The sequence below is a fragment of the Phyllobates terribilis genome, unplaced genomic scaffold (assembly GCF_046119375.1).
Source record: "Phyllobates terribilis strain yellow unplaced genomic scaffold, ASM4611937v1 Scaffold_11__3_contigs__length_659146591, whole genome shotgun sequence".
Classification (NCBI taxonomy): domain Eukaryota; kingdom Metazoa; phylum Chordata; class Amphibia; order Anura; family Dendrobatidae; genus Phyllobates; species Phyllobates terribilis.
Window position 1 is genome coordinate 390,451,589 of NW_027362771.1, and position 16,330 is coordinate 390,467,918.

General features: G+C 48.5%; 1 protein-coding gene across 1 annotated transcript in view; it reads right to left on the minus strand.

Annotated features, from left to right (window-relative positions):
* UNC13C (unc-13 homolog C) overlaps positions 1–16,330 on the minus strand; it is an 861,108-nt gene that overhangs the window by 662,132 nt on the left and 182,646 nt on the right. The window lies entirely within an intron of this gene.

The window sequence follows — 16,330 nt, forward strand, 5'->3', positions numbered from 1 at the left end:
TCATGTGATTACTGGAACTGAAGCAGGAAGGATTATTATCTCTTCCCGCAATGTATACATGGAGCTCAATGAGCTATGTATACAGAACAATAAGGTAGACAGAGATTGCAATAAACTATTTTTGTTAGTTTGTTATATGAATGTATAATTTGTTTTTAAATGTGTAAGACTTCAAGGGAATTGACAGACTCAAGACATTTAATTTATAAAACTCTGCAGGGCTGACATTTCATTGGATTAAGTAACCCTTTGGCGACATCTGCCTTACCTGTAATGTGGTGTATGGAACAGGCTCTATATGGGAGCTCAATCCATGAACAGTGGCTGATGGCTTTACTATACAAAACTTGCAACTACTGTAATCAGAGCTAAGCACAGGCAGGACTTCATAGGAGAGCAGAAAGATGACAATACACAGAAGTATTTCTTTGTACTGTTAATGCAATTATATGATAGCAGGTTCAAGCCAACTCTGTAGACTATAAAAATGTAGACAAACTGTTCAAAATCTTCAATAATATTGAAAAAACTATGAACATTTTAAATCAGATCTTTATTACACACAACAGAGAAAACAATGTCTATTTGTTTCCTCAAAAAATGTAATAAAAAGCTATCAAAAAGTCTTATGTAGGGGGCGTGGCCTGGACATGGCACTGAGTGGTCACACACTGTTAGAGCTACATCTTCATAGCCCCTCTGTAGCTTATCATTTGCCTATATAAGCAAGTACCATAGCCCTGATGAGAGGGAAGACCGGTCTCCGTTCCCAGGCGGCCCAGGACTCTCCCGTGGAAGCCGCCAAGCAAGATATCACAAGGTACTTGATGGCCCCGGGGAGTGCTGGCAGGTGTACCACGCGCCCTGTCATGGTGGATACTGTGCACGCGCCAAACCTGCAGCACTCAGGCGGGAATCGTTCCCCTGCCTCTCCCCTTGGATCGGCTTTGCAGCGGCGCACTCCCGGGGGACAAATGAATAATCAGAGCCGGCCTGAGGTGGGTCTTACATCTGATCGAGTGGCTCCCCAGGGAGCGGCGAGAGCGGGAGGCACCAGGAGTGCTGGTGGAGATGAAAGCGGGCGCCATTCCTCCCCTCCCTCAGCAACATCAGCAGCCCCACAGTCCCTCACCTCACTATGCACAGTGCAGGATCGTCACGCTTTTGCTGGGACCCTCTCTTCTGTGCTTCCCTCAGACACCAACGCAGGGGACATGGGGGATAAGGTTGATGGCCCAACAGATCCTGATCAGAGCCCAACTATTAACAATTTTACCCATCAAGGGGCATCCACATGGCCTCAACAACACACATCTGCTGCCTCCATGGAATCTATGGGCCCCCCATATGTCAGTAGAGACATGGATGACCTCCGTGCCAATCTTGGAGCCATCCCCACTAAGACAGACATGGAGGGATATATCAGGCGCCTTGAGGCTGTTTGTAAGTCTGAAATAAGGTCTCTTAAAGTAGACGTGACACAACTTAATAGCACTGTTAAGACTTTGGAGACCGACGTGGCTGACCTTACTTCGCAGCAAAAAACGTAACAGCAGATATTGGAACAGCACTCACAAAACTTTGAGCTTTTATTTGATATGATGGAGGACTCAGAAAATAGAAACTAGAGAAACAATATTAGGCTGCAAGGGCTCCCAGAGTCAGTGGAAGCACGTGAGCTAACACCGGTTCAACTCCATATCTTTAACTCCCTATTGGAACGACCCTCAGACACTCATATTGAAATGGATAGAGTCCACCGCTCCTTGGGCCCTAGAAGAGCTGATCCGAATAGGTCGCATGATGTCATCTGCCGAATCCATTTTTTTCAACTTTTTCATGCATGATAATGCCCCGTCTCATGCTGCACTTAACACATCTGCATCTCTGGCTGCTATGGGCATAAAAGGGGACAAACTTATGGTGTGGCACCCATGCTCCCCTGACCTCAACCCCATTGAGAACCTCTGGAGCATCATCAAAAGGAGTGTCTATGATGGCGGGAGGCAGTTCACATCTAAGCAACAGCTCTGGGAGGGTATTCTGTCCTCATGCAAAACAATTAAAGCAGAAACCATCCAAAACCTGACAAATTCAATGAATGAGAGTTCAGAAGCTCCTTTCGAACAAGGGGTCCTATGTGCAAATCTAACATCACTTAGAATAAAGTTTTGAGTTGAAAACTGTTTGATTTCAGTTTGTAATAACCTGCTAATGCTTATAATTTCAAAAATGACCATTTTTTTGTTCTTTATTAAAATGAAAAGGTTGAAAACTCTGCTGTGCATAATAATTTGACACATGCATTTTGAGTGCAGCTTGAGTTTTTTATTTTTTTAAAAATATACTGTTATCATAGGCAGTTTGTACAAAAACCTTTCAATTGTACTCTAATAGTTATTTGACTGGAAAATTACAATGACTGCAATTCATATAGGTAATTTGGGAAAATCTGAGAAAATATTATTTGCATAATAATTTGGAACACAGTGTAGTAAACCGTGAGTTAGATTCTCAGTCCTCACTAGAGCGGAGTCAAGGGGGGGTGAGGGATTTCCCAATTTTGAAAAATACCACCAATGCGTTCTTTTATCTAGAGTAGTAGACTGGAGATTTAATGAACCTCATAAACAATGCGTAACAGTCGAGAGACATCTATCGGCGTGTACTCCTGACCATCTACCTTGGCTTCAAGTTTCCCATAGGCCCCCAGTCTCTGAGTTCCCCCTCCTCTCACAGACCTTCTTAAGGTTCTGGGACAGACACTGTGACAAGCTTTAACTTGCCCACAGACCGGGTAGACTGAGCCCTCTTTTTAATAACCCAGACTTCCCTCCTGGTATGGGACGAAATTCATTCTTATGCTGGAAGGTCGCTGAGTGGGTGGATCTGGGACATGTTATCGATAAGCTCTCTAGGTTCCCCATGGGGGAGGTGGGAGGCTCTGCAGGTGACTGACTCTGGGGGGCCTTTGTCCTGGCTGGAGTATTCACAACTGAGAGCCTTTATATCTAGAGTGCCTCATGACCCTCCCACCCCGCTTGAGTCCCTGCTGCGGTTATCCACGGGTCCTTCTCATGTTGTCTCCTTGCTCTATGGCATGCTGTCAGAGGCCCTGGCTACTGACACACCTCAGTTTATTGAGGCATGGGAGGAGTATTTGTAGACCACTTTCTCTGAGTCGGATCGCTTTAAGGTCTTTACTCTTACTCACAAATTATCCACATCATGTGGTTCTCAGGAGAATAACTACAAAATATTAACATGATGGTATAGGTGCCCTGCTCTTTTACATAAAACTTTCCCTGAGGTCCCTGATGTGTGTTGGAAATGTGAAAGAGAAGTGGGTACAATGCTTCACATCTGGTGGTCCGGTCACCTCCTCCATCCATTCTGGTCAGCAATTTTTGAGATCTATTTCTTAATGTCGAGTGTTCGTATCACACTATCTCCCCAGGTTGCACTCCTTTCGTTGCTGCCTGGCTCCTTATCTACTGCTAAGAGGGGCTTGTTCAGATTCTGCCTTATAGCGGCAAGGTTGGTTATCCCCAGACATTGGAGATCCAGGAAAGTGCCTACGATCGAGGAGTGCATTGTTGAGATGGACCGACTGGAGAGGATGGAGTCACTTATGGTGCGTGATGCTGACAAATGGGACAGACATGGGAATATGTGGTTTATGTGGACCACTTTTAGAGAAAGCCCACGACTTCAGTTGTGGCTCTAATAGCGTGCACCTAATCGGCGGGAACTGTGGGTAGTCTGCGGTGGTGGCGGTGTTTGTATACCCCCCCTTTCTCCCCCCCTCTTACATTCTTCTTCCCAAACTATTCTCCTACTTTCTCTCTCTTTTCTTCCCCCTCTCTTCTTTTTCCTTTCTGTCCCTTTCCTACTCCATGGGAAATGAAGCTTATTTAGCACTCTCGTTCCCCCCTCGCGTGGGAGAAGTTCCTGGCCATGATGTGTTCGAGAGGGAATGCAGCAAATGCTTTCTACGATCATTTCCCATTACGAACTACGATGAACTCATGATAACTATTGCCCGGATGGGATGGGGATGTGACTTTGCTTATCTTAATAATTGTTTTATTTTCCTTTTTACTGGATCAGATCTCTTGTACTTTGTCTGAAACTTAATAAAACATTTTCTGCCAAAAAAAAGGTCTTTACTTTTAAACCTATATCTGCAGATTAATACCATTTTTTTCTGGAGACAGGTTTCCTTTTAAGGTGGCAATGGGTTCTCTATCTACTATGCCCCAGTAAAGCTGTAGACATGGCACAAATGGTGTGCCTGCCCCTGCCAGAGTCCTCAGGCATTGTAAAAACATATAAAAATAATTAATAGGCAAACTAAACGGAGTTTTTTTTTGTTTAATATATAGTAATAGTCAAATATTACAAGCAACTTCAAACACAGCCACTAAGCTTGGAGTCAAATAGTAATAACAGCAATATAAAAAAATGTAAATAATTCAATAAAACCTATTAGGCTGGCAGCTCAAATTAGTTTGTGCAACAAAGCACAGAACTCCCTTTATTTTTAGTTTAATTAATATTAAAACTTCCAACAATAAAACGGCATTTAATAATTCAAGCACAAAAATAATGAAACATGCAGGGCAATATTTACCCGTGCTGTACGGATGCTAACCTGATGTTATACATCATGCTGGCATGCTTTTTAGATTGTAGATGAATAATCATTCTTTGCATTTGGTAGAACAGTTCTGAAAAATCTTCATAATAATTCATAATAAAATAAGGGATATAATAGACTAATGCTCCATAGGTAATATATACAGTTAGGTCCACATATATATGGACAGAGACAACATTTTTCTAATTTTGATTCTAGACATTACCACAATGAATTTTAAACAAAAAAATTCAGATGCAGTTGAAGTTCAGACTTTCAGCTTTCATTTGAGGGTATCCACATTAAAATTGGATGAAGGGTTTAAGAGTTTCAGCTCCTTAACATGTGGCACCCTGTTTTTAAAGGGACAAAAGTAATTGGACAGATTAAATAATTGTAAATAAAATGTTCATTTCTAGTACTTGGTTGAAAACCCTTTGTTGGCAATGACTGCCTGAAGTCTTGAACTCATGGACATCACCAGACGCTGTGTTTCCTCCTTTTTTATGCTCTGCCAGGCCTTCACTGTGGTGGTTTTCAGTTGCTGTTTGTTTGTGGGCCTTTCTGTCTGAAGTTTAGTCTTTAACAAGTGAAATGCATGCTCAATTGGGTTGAGATCAGGTGACTGACTTGGCCATTCAAGAATATTCCACTTTTTTGCTTTAATAAACTCCTGGGTTGTTTAGGCTTTATGTTTTGGGTCATTGTCCATCTGTAGTATGAAACGACAACCAATCAGTTTGGCTGCATTTGGCTGGATCTGAGCACACAGTATGGCTCTGAATACATCAGAATTCATTCGGCTGCTTCTGTCCTGTGTCACATCATCAATAAACACCAGTGACCCAGTGCCACTGGCAGCCATGCATGCCCAAGCCATCACACTGCCTCCGCTGTGTTTTACAGATGATGTGGTATGCTTTGGATCATGAGCTGTACCGTGCCTTCGCCATACTTTTCTCTTTCCATCATTCTGGTAGAGGTTGATCTTGGTTTCATCTGTCCAAAGAATGTTCTTCCAGAACTGTGCTGGCTTTTTAGATTTTTTTTAGCAAAGTCCAGCCTAGCCTTTTTATTCTTGATGCTTATGAGTGGCTTGCACCGTGCAGTGAACCTTCTGTATTTACTTTTATGCAGTCTTCTCTTTATGGTAGATTATATTGATACGTCTACCTACTGGAGAGTGTTGTTCACTTGGTTGACTGTTGTGAAGGAGTTTCTCTTCACCATGGAGATTATTCTGTGATCATCCACCACTGTTGTCTTCCGTGGGCGCCCAGGTCTTTTTGTATTGATGAGTTCACCAGTGCTTTCTTTCTTTCTCAGGATGTACCAAACTGTAGATTTTGCCACTCCTAATATTGTAGCAATTTCTCGGATGGGTTTTTTCTGTTTTTGCAGCTTAAGGATGGCTTGTTTCACCTGCATGGAGAGCTCCTTTGACCGCATGTTTACTTCACACCAAAACCTTCCAAATGCAAGCACCACACCTCAAATCAACTCCAGGCCTTTTAGCTGCTTAATTGAGAATGATATAACGAAGGGATTGCCCACAACTGTGAATGAAATAGCCTTGGAGTCAATTGCCCAATTACTTTTGGTCCCTTTAAAAACAGGGTGGCACATGTTAAGGAGCTGAAACTCCTAAACCCTTCATCCAATTTTAATGTGGATACCCTCAAATGAAAGCTGAAAGTCTGAACTTCAACTGCATCTGAATTGTTTTGTTTAAAATTCATTGTGGTAATGTCTAGAACCAAAATTCGAAAAATGTTGTCTCTGTCCAAATATATATGGACCTAACTGTATTTTACCTAAAGGATCACACTGACTTATCTTTATTTGAGGGCTTATTCACAGGACCAAATTTTCCATAAAAGAATGAACACAGTCGGTCTAAAGTTATTCAATGGGGCAGTGCAGATGAGCGATTTATTTCACTGACCGAATGTGCTTGTGAAAGACATTGCAGCATGCACTAGTTTCTTCTGAGTATTGGATGAGGTTCACCCAGTCTAGTCTAGGGTGTGCAGATAAAGATGGATGCCATATACACATAGCATCCATTTTTAATGGATACACTGCAATTCTTAACATAGAAATCTGTAAATGGTCTTGGAAAAAAAAAAAAGACTGCACACAGATGACAAGTGAGAGAACGATTGTTTGAGTTTTCTAAATTAAATTGATGATTTTTGATATGCTCATGTGAACCTGGCTTTATAGAGAGATGCATATCACTTTAAAGACCTATCGATGTCTGTCTTTACAGTCATGACAGTGGCACTTAACATGATCAGTGTCAGACTGGGTTGGAAAACCCACCAATAACATTGATTCTCAGGGCCCACTGTTCAGCTACATGCAAAAATTACCTGACCCTAGTACAGAAATGTACTTTTATTGTACTTCTATGTAATACTAATTTGGCTAGCTTGTTTAATGAATGATTAGATGATATATTTTTCTGCAAATTGTTAATCAAGTGTAATATCACTAATCATTAGAACTCCTTCACAGGGGCCTACCGGAGGATTTTCCTGTTCTCCTGTGGGCCAGTCTGAGCCTGAACATGATGTAACGCAGAGAGACAGACAGGACACTTTTAGAAGGAACAGAGTTGCCTTTGGCAAATCTGGAGTGTTTTTTTTTTCACAAAAAATCCAAAGCTGAATCCGGATTCCAGCCATTTAATTTCCATCCACAGATTAGCCCTATTATAATGCAATGAAGCTGATCTATCGCTTTTCTGCATAGAATCCATGAAATTAATGAATACAGTGTGGATTTTAAAGTTTGCATTACATCATGCAGATGTTTGAAGCATCTAAATAAGATATAACTGTAAATATCCCATTCTCTTGCATTACAGGAGGAATGGCAGTGGATTGTGTTAGGATTTAGGCACAATCTCAAGCCTAAATCCTTAAAATGTCATGAATGTGAGAACATGGCTTACCTACATCAGATAATCGTATAGTGCCTTCTGTATAAATTACACTGCCTAATATGCAAATCACCAGAGATAGGAGATTTCAGCTGTCAAATCTGTAGAAATGTGAATGTAGCTCTGGACTTGAATTCACAAGCCTACGTGCTACATAAGAAAGAGTTATGTAGGTTAATTACTGCATACAAGTAAAATGACTAAATGTAGTAAATATGTATATACCCACTAGATATAGATGAAGTTGTTCTGTGACATCTATGTGGTAAGGACAAATAGACAACATGAAATATTACTATGAACAAAGACACCAATGCCATCAGAAAAACCTATAAATTGGTCTCGCAGAAGAAACGTAACAATTCTTTAAATAGGAATGTTACCGAACAGAACAGAACATAACATAACATGTTTCTGGAAGGAACCCTACAAAACCTTACAAATCCCAAGAAGCTCACTAGCTACAGATCTTCATTTTATCTCTAGTTTGTCCTACCAGAAATGTCAATTATTATCCAGCCCCCTGTGAAAGTAAAACCATCAGGCCTACTGAAGATTGGCAGAAATGATTTTCCCTTTATTGCACTGTCAGGATCAGTGGCTGCTGATAAAATATTTTAACAAAGAAGAGTGAGGGAGTTTGGAAACGTCTTCTTAAGATATAAACAAGCTGCTTAAGATTCTGGAATGATGAGTATTTTGAAGATATAACAATATATGATGTCATATAGAGATGAATCTGCTACCAGTCATACACAACATTGCTATTCTAAAACAGTGTGCCATGTCAGTGTGACACCCCAGGGGTCTGGTTGCCACAGTGATAGAGATATTACGTCTGAGAGCAGGTGGGAGGTCCTTTGGTCAGGGATCCTGTGCATGCCACACCTCCTGCCCAGTCTTGGGAGGGGAAGGACTTCCCCTATATAAACCTGGGGCTGAGGCAGGGTAGGGAGTTCTGAGAGAAAAAAGACAGAACAAGAGTAGAGAAGAGAAGCAGCATAGCAAGAAACATCAGAAGCTCTGTGGGGAGCAGTGTTACAACGAGTCAGGGGCTGGCAGCTACAGAGCTCGCCCTGACTGAGAAGATTTCTAACCGGACCCGGAGTCCGAGGCTGTGGGGACTAACTCCTACCCAGCAGCAGAAACCGTCCGGCAGAGGATTTCAGGTCCTCTGGCCCAGAAGCCCGAAGGCACGGTCACACGCGTGGGACCAGCACCGCCATCGTGGAGCGGAAGCCATTAGAAGGCCCCGAGTCACCGGCTATACGGGTGAGCACCACACGGTACACTCAGGGACGTGGGCTACTTATTCCCGCCTCTAGCAAGGTAGCCAGAAGAGTACAGTTAGTTGGGAAGGCCTACAACTCCGCCTGGCCAGGGGAAATCCCATCTGCTCAAGGACTGACCAGGCCCCTATCACTAGCAAGTACTCCGGGAGGGTCTATCTTTGTCACCAGTAAAGACCCTGAACTACACCGCACCGTCTCTGAGTGGTTCCTGCTACCCCCATCATCCACGTCGGCTGCCCTGAGGCCATACCCCTCCCGTTGGGGGTTATACCATCTACGCTGCACCATCCATCCACCGGCCTCAGCGGACTGTCCTGCAGCGGCAGCTCCATAGCTGCATTCAACGGGTGGCGTAGTCGTCCTACATCTACCGCTGTTACATCGCCGCTCAGTTTGACTCCCTGGGCACGGACCGGGTCACCGCCACGAGACTACAACCCTCAAGAGATCCGGCTCCGGGTAAGCTCCCGCGTGCGCAACGCAGCGCGACACAGGCCCAGGGGCGCGTCAAATTTTGGCGTAGTCGGCAGGATTTCGTGCCCGCAACCACCGGGTACTGCGTGCCTGAAAAGCAAAGACTGTTCAAACTTACCAGTGGTGAAGATTCCCGCTATCCGTGGAGGTTTCCCGCCATCCGGCGCCATCTTCTACCTTCTTCCCGCCATCCGCGAAGTTTTCCCGCCATCCGGCGCCATCTTCGACCTTCTTCCCGCCATCCGTGGAGTTTTCCCGCCATTGGACGCCATCTTGAGGACGCCGCACGGGAAGAAGAGGGGCGTGGACTCCGAAAGCGCGCGAGAACTGAAGCCCCGCCTCACGTCCGGACGTTGCGTAAGGTCCTGGAAGGAGCCCAGCAGACGCCGACGTCACCGGAGCGCGACGGAAGGTCCTCAACCCTGACGATCCACTGCGGAGCCGCGGCCTACGGAACAGGATCATCGCAAGGTAGGCCACGGTCCACTAGGGGGGAGGAAGATGTCGGATACGGAGGAGAGCTTCACTGCCTCAACCCCCGCCAGCGCCACCGCTGCTGCAGTTATGCCCTTCACCATGCCCTATATCCCGGGAGCAGCTTGGCTACCCCAGTACTCAGGGGAGTCACATACCCTGCATGACTTTAGAGAAAAGCTGGATAGCCTCTTCCAGGTGTACCCCCTCACAGAAGAGCAAAAAGTGAGCATCCTGGTGGCCCAACTAACTGGGGCAGCCAAAAGGGAAGTAAAATCCTGGCCACCTGGGAGGAAGACTGTCGCAGGGATACTAACCCGGCTGAAGGACACCTTTGATACCCGCACCTCAGCTGAGATTAAGCTTAGATTCTACGGGTGCAAGCAGAGAGCGCATGAGAGTATAAGGGACTATGCACTAAACCTACAAGAGGCCCTGAGGGCCATAAAGCCATTAGAAGGCCCCGAGTCACCGGCTATACGGGTGAGCACCACACGGTACACTCAGGGACGTGGGCTACTTATTCCCGCCTCTAGCAAGGTAGCCAGAAGAGTACAGTTAGTTGGGAAGGCCTACAACTCCGCCTGGCCAGGGGAAATCCCATCTGCTCAAGGACTGACCAGGCCCCTATCACTAGCAAGTACTCCGGGAGGGTCTATCTTTGTCACCAGTAAAGACCCTGAACTACACCGCACCGTCTCTGAGTGGTTCCTGCTACCCCCATCATCCACGTCGGCTGCCCTGAGGCCATACCCCTCCCGTTGGGGGTTATACCATCTACGCTGCACCATCCATCCACCGGCCTCAGCGGACTGTCCTGCAGCGGCAGCTCCATAGCTGCATTCAACGGGTGGCGTAGTCGTCCTACATCTACCGCTGTTACATCGCCGCTCAGTTTGACTCCCTGGGCACGGACCGGGTCACCGCCACGAGACTACAACCCTCAAGAGATCCGGCTCCGGGTAAGCTCCCGCGTGCGCAACGCAGCGCGACACAGGCCCAGGGGCGCGTCAAATTTTGGCGTAGTCGGCAGGATTTCGTGCCCGCAACCACCGGGTACTGCGTGCCTGAAAAGCAAAGACTGTTCAAACTTACCAGTGGTGAAGATTCCCGCTATCCGTGGAGGTTTCCCGCCATCCGGCGCCATCTTCTACCTTCTTCCCGCCATCCGCGAAGTTTTCCCGCCATCCGGCGCCATCTTCGACCTTCTTCCCGCCATCCGTGGAGTTTTCCCGCCATTGGACGCCATCTTGAGGACGCCGCACGGGAAGAAGAGGGGCGTGGACTCCGAAAGCGCGCGAGAACTGAAGCCCCGCCTCACGTCCGGACGTTGCGTAAGGTCCTGGAAGGAGCCCAGCAGACGCCGACGTCACCGGAGCGCGACGGAAGGTCCTCAACCCTGACGATCCACTGCGGAGCCGCGGCCTACGGAACAGGATCATCGCAAGGTAGGCCACGGTCCACTAGGGGGGAGGAAGATGTCGGATACGGAGGAGAGCTTCACTGCCTCAACCCCCGCCAGCGCCACCGCTGCTGCAGTTATGCCCTTCACCATGCCCTATATCCCGGGAGCAGCTTGGCTACCCCAGTACTCAGGGGAGTCACATACCCTGCATGACTTTAGAGAAAAGCTGGATAGCCTCTTCCAGGTGTACCCCCTCACAGAAGAGCAAAAAGTGAGCATCCTGGTGGCCCAACTAACTGGGGCAGCCAAAAGGGAAGTAAAATCCTGGCCACCTGGGAGGAAGACTGTCGCAGGGATACTAACCCGGCTGAAGGACACCTTTGATACCCGCACCTCAGCTGAGATTAAGCTTAGATTCTACGGGTGCAAGCAGAGAGCGCATGAGAGTATAAGGGACTATGCACTAAACCTACAAGAGGCCCTGAGGGCCATAAAGCAGACCGACCCTGATGGGGTGGGAAACGAGGACAGGCTGTTGACTGAACAATTTATAGAGGGTTTATATTGCAATGCCCACCGAACCCAGTTGCGGGCAATGGCCTTACAGGATCCCCATCTGGACTTTGCACAGTTCAAGGACAGAGCCATCCGGGTGCTCCGAGAACCGGCACCGGGTGGCGTTGTGAACCACAGGCGCCCAGCTATCACTTACCACCAGGAGGCGGCGCCCTTGTCGGCAGGGCCTGTGGGAGCTGATGCGCAGGCTTTGGACAATGACCCGGCTCCAGACCTACGCCATCAGGTCCAAGAGCTAGCTAAGAGCGTTGCTGCGCTAACCCGAACTGTGCAGTCTTTACAGGTTTCCACCCCAGGGAAGATCCAGCTGGCATCCGGACCAAGGAGGACCCCACCGGCCAGAGGAAGACCCAGTGACCGATACAACGAGGACGGACGACCCATCTGCCGCCGCTGCAATCAACCCGGACATATGGAAAGGTACTGTTCTTTAAACGGGCACAACCTGGGGTAGAGGGCCAACCCCCAGGAAAAAGATCACCAGGCCCATCGAACTGGCGCGACAGATATGTGGGAGGACGTCCAGTCTTGCCTGTGGTACTGGATGGCATTCCCATGAGTGCCCTACTGGACACCGGGTCACAGGTCACCACCATCCCGTACGTGCTCTTTAAGCAGTACTGGAATGACTCGGATATTACCCGCTACCCTGACGACGACTTGAGTATCAAGGCCAGCAATGGCCAGCCCGTGCCACAGATCGGATTTAAAGAGGTGACCATCAAAATCGGTAGAGTCGAACTGGCAGCACAGGGACTGATCATTGTAGACATTGACAAACATGAGAGCCACCCAAAAATAACTCTAGGAACTAATGTAATTGAGAATTGTCTTGCAGAAGTGATTTTCCTTCTACAGCAGGTTGCCAAGAACGCCAGCTCCGGCGAGCAGCGAGTGCTCCAGAAAGAGATCCGGGCACTGATGCGACGGCAACAGGTGGAACTCTCCGGCGGTGAGATTGGTAGCGTAAGAATGTGTGACCCTTTCCCTATTGCCATGCCCCCAAAAAGTGAAATGATGATTTGGTGCCGGGCAGATATTGGTCTGAGAGGTAGAGATTACCAGGCAATGGTAGAACCAGTTTACTCAGACAGTAGGCCCACCATTTTGACAGCACGGGGGGTGGTCAATGTACGCCATGGGAGGGTGCCCGTTCGCATAATCAATATCGGGGAGAGGGAAGTGTACCTGCCCCGGTATGCCACGCTAGCAAAATTATATACCATCAACCAAAACTCTATACAGTCTGTGGAACCCTTGCCTCCATCTCACCCGGAGGAAGGTAACGGCTCTAAGAAAGTAATGGAGGATTGGTGTCAGCAACTACACTTGGGAACTGACTCCACTCCCTCCCACCAGAAACAGGGAGTCTACCGGGTGGTTCAAGAGTATGAGAGAGTGTTTAGTAAACACCCGTTAGACTTCGGGCGAGTCAAGGGGGTAGAACACCGCATCCCCACGGGAGATCATCCTCCCATAAAAGAGAGGTATCGACCCGTACCCCCTGCACATTACCAACACGCCAAGGGGATGCTTAGAGACATGAAGGAGGCTGGGGTAATCCGGGATAGCTGTAGCCCCTGGGCAGCCCCGCTAGTTTTAGTCAAAAAGAAAGACAACACCATGAGGATGTGTGTAGATTACCGGAAAATCAACCGTATCACACACAAGGATGCGTACCCCTTACCAAGGATAGAGGAGTCATTGGCTGCTTTAAGGTCTGCTAACTTCTTCTCTACCTTGGATCTCACTAGCGGGTACTGGCAGGTTCCTGTAGCAGAGGCGGACCGGGAGAAGACCGCATTCACCACCCCGATGGGACTTAGCGAGTTCACCTGCATGCCGTTCGGACTCTGCAACGCCCCAGGAACCTTCCAACGATTAATGGAGTGCTGTCTGGGCCACAGAAACTTCGAGACGGTCCTGTTGTACCTGGACGATGTCATTGTATACTCCAAAACTTATGAGGACCACCTGAAACACCTGGCGGAGGTGTTCGAAGCTCTGGCGAGTTACGGCCTAAAGGTGAAACCCTCCAAGTGTCACCTCCTGAAACCAAAGGTGCAGTACCTGGGACACGTGGTGAGCGCTGACGGAGTGGCTCCCGACCCCGATAAGATCACCGCAATTAAGGGATGGCCAAGCCCCTCCAGCGTAAAAGAAGTGCGGCAGTTCCTCGGGTTGGTAGGCTACTACCGAAGGTTTATTCCCGGTTTCACCAAAAAGGCAGCGCCTATGCAGGACCTCCTGATAGGCCAGTCCCGGAAGGCCAAGAACCAGAAGCCGCCCTTCAAATGGGAAGAGCTAGAAGAAGAGTCCTTCCGCCAGCTGAAGATGGCCCTCACGGGGGATGAAATCTTGGCGTACCCGGATTATAGCCAGCCCTTCATCCTCTACACCGACGCCAGTAACATCGGGCTAGGAGCCGTACTGTCCCAGATCCAGCAGGGGAAAGAACGAGTAATCGCCTACGCCAGCCGAAAACTGCGACCCACTGAAAGGAACCCCGAGAATTATAGCTCATTCAAGCTAGAGTTCCTGGCCGTGGTATGGGCAGTCACTGAGCGCTTTAAGCATTACCTTGCTTCTTCCCGGTTCACCGTGTACACGGATAACAACCCGTTGACACACCTGGACACGGCAAGACTCGGTGCCCTGGAGCAGAGGTGGATGGCCCGTCTGTCCAACTACGAGTTCATAATCAAATATCGGGCAGGGCGCTCCAATACTAACGCGGACGCCCTGTCCAGGATGCCCAACCTGCCGGACGAAGGAGAAGATCCGGAGGGACTAGAAGAAATTGAACTCCCTGCGTTCCACCGTCATGGGACTATCCAGTATTCCCACCGGGTAAGGAGTAAGCAGGCTGCTACGTTGAACCGCTTACCTCACTATAACTGGGCGGAAACGCAAGACAGCGACCCTGCCGTCCGACTGGTGAAGGAGATGCTGACTCGGCCGTAGGCTCGCCTTGAACCAGACGCTCCGGAGGAAGCCAAACAACTATGGGCAGAGAAGAGTCGACTGTTCCTTTACAAAGGGAAGTTGTGCCGCAGAATGGTTAACTCCCGGACGCATGAATTACTCTGGCAAGTAGTGGTGCCACGAAGAGACGCAGCCATGGTGATGGAGGCATACCACGACGGAGCTGGACACTTCGGGTGGAAGAAGCTGGAGTTCCTGCTGCGCGAGCGATTCCACTGGGTAGGCATGAGGGGAACCATTGAGAAGTGGTGCAGAGATTGTGGCCCGTGCAACCTGAGAAGGAAGGACCGCGCCAGCCAGAAGACTCCCCTGCAGTCCATCGTCACCCGGCAACCGTTGGAACTGGTAGCCTTGGATCATGTAAAACTGACCCCAAGCAGAAGTGGCTACGTCTACGCGTTAACCATCGTGGATCATTACTCCCGGTTTCTGGTTGTCGTCCCCGTCAAGGACTTAACGGCTCAAACAGCAGCTAGAGCCTTCCAGCAGCACTTTTGCCGTCCACACGGGTACCCGGACCAAGTGCTGACGGACCAGGGACCTGCCTTTGAAGCGGAGGTCTTCCAGGAATTCTGCAATCTGTATGGCTGCCGGAAGATAAGGACGACACCCTACCATCCGCAGACTAATGGACTTTGTGAAAAAATGAACCAGGTGGTAATGGATCTTCTAAAAACGTTGCCCCTGGAAGAACGCAGTCTGTGGCCTGAAAAGTTGCCCGATCTGGTGGACCTATACAACCACATCCCGGTAGGTTCCACCAACTGTACCCCGGCTTACCTAATGAGGGCAAGACCTGGTAAGTTACCTGTTGACCTGGAAATGGGAGTCCTGACATCCGAGGACACTTCACCAGAAACAGACTGGGACACAGAGAGGCAGCAGCAGTACCGGAGAGTACAGGAGAGCGTGGAGCGAAGTCTCTGTCAGGCTAGGGAAAGACAAGAGAAAACTTATAACCAGTATGCTCCCGCTGTTCCCCTGGTACCTGGAGAGCAGGTCTTGAAGAGGAAGAGACGGCTCCACAAGTTGGACGACCAGTGGGAGAAGGACCCGTACACCGTACTGCCCTCAAGCCACGAAAACCCGAAGGTCTGTACCATCAGTAAAGACGGAGGGGAAACCACAGCCATTGTATCCCGGGACCACCTGAAGAAGTGTCCCGAACAACTGAGGAACCCTGAAGAGGAACAAGAAGACCATCGACCCGTAGAGGAAAGGGAAGATATGGTTAGTACCGTGCTCGGGGACTTCCCTCGGTCTTGGACTCAAGTCAATGGTGCAGTTGTGGTACCCGTACTCACCTTCCTCCAACCATCATCCCAAGAACCTACGGAGCAACCGGTAGAGCTGGAAGAACAGCCGGTCCAGGAGGCAGAAGACTCTACACAAGCAGACCCGGAAAGTCAACCCTCTGCTTATAGTGAGCCTGCCATACCCCTAGTGAGCCAGAGGGCCCATAGACAGCTGCCCAGTTTACCCTTGACAGCTCCTACACCCTGTAGTTCAGGGCCAGACAGTCAGCTCCGTAGGTCCAC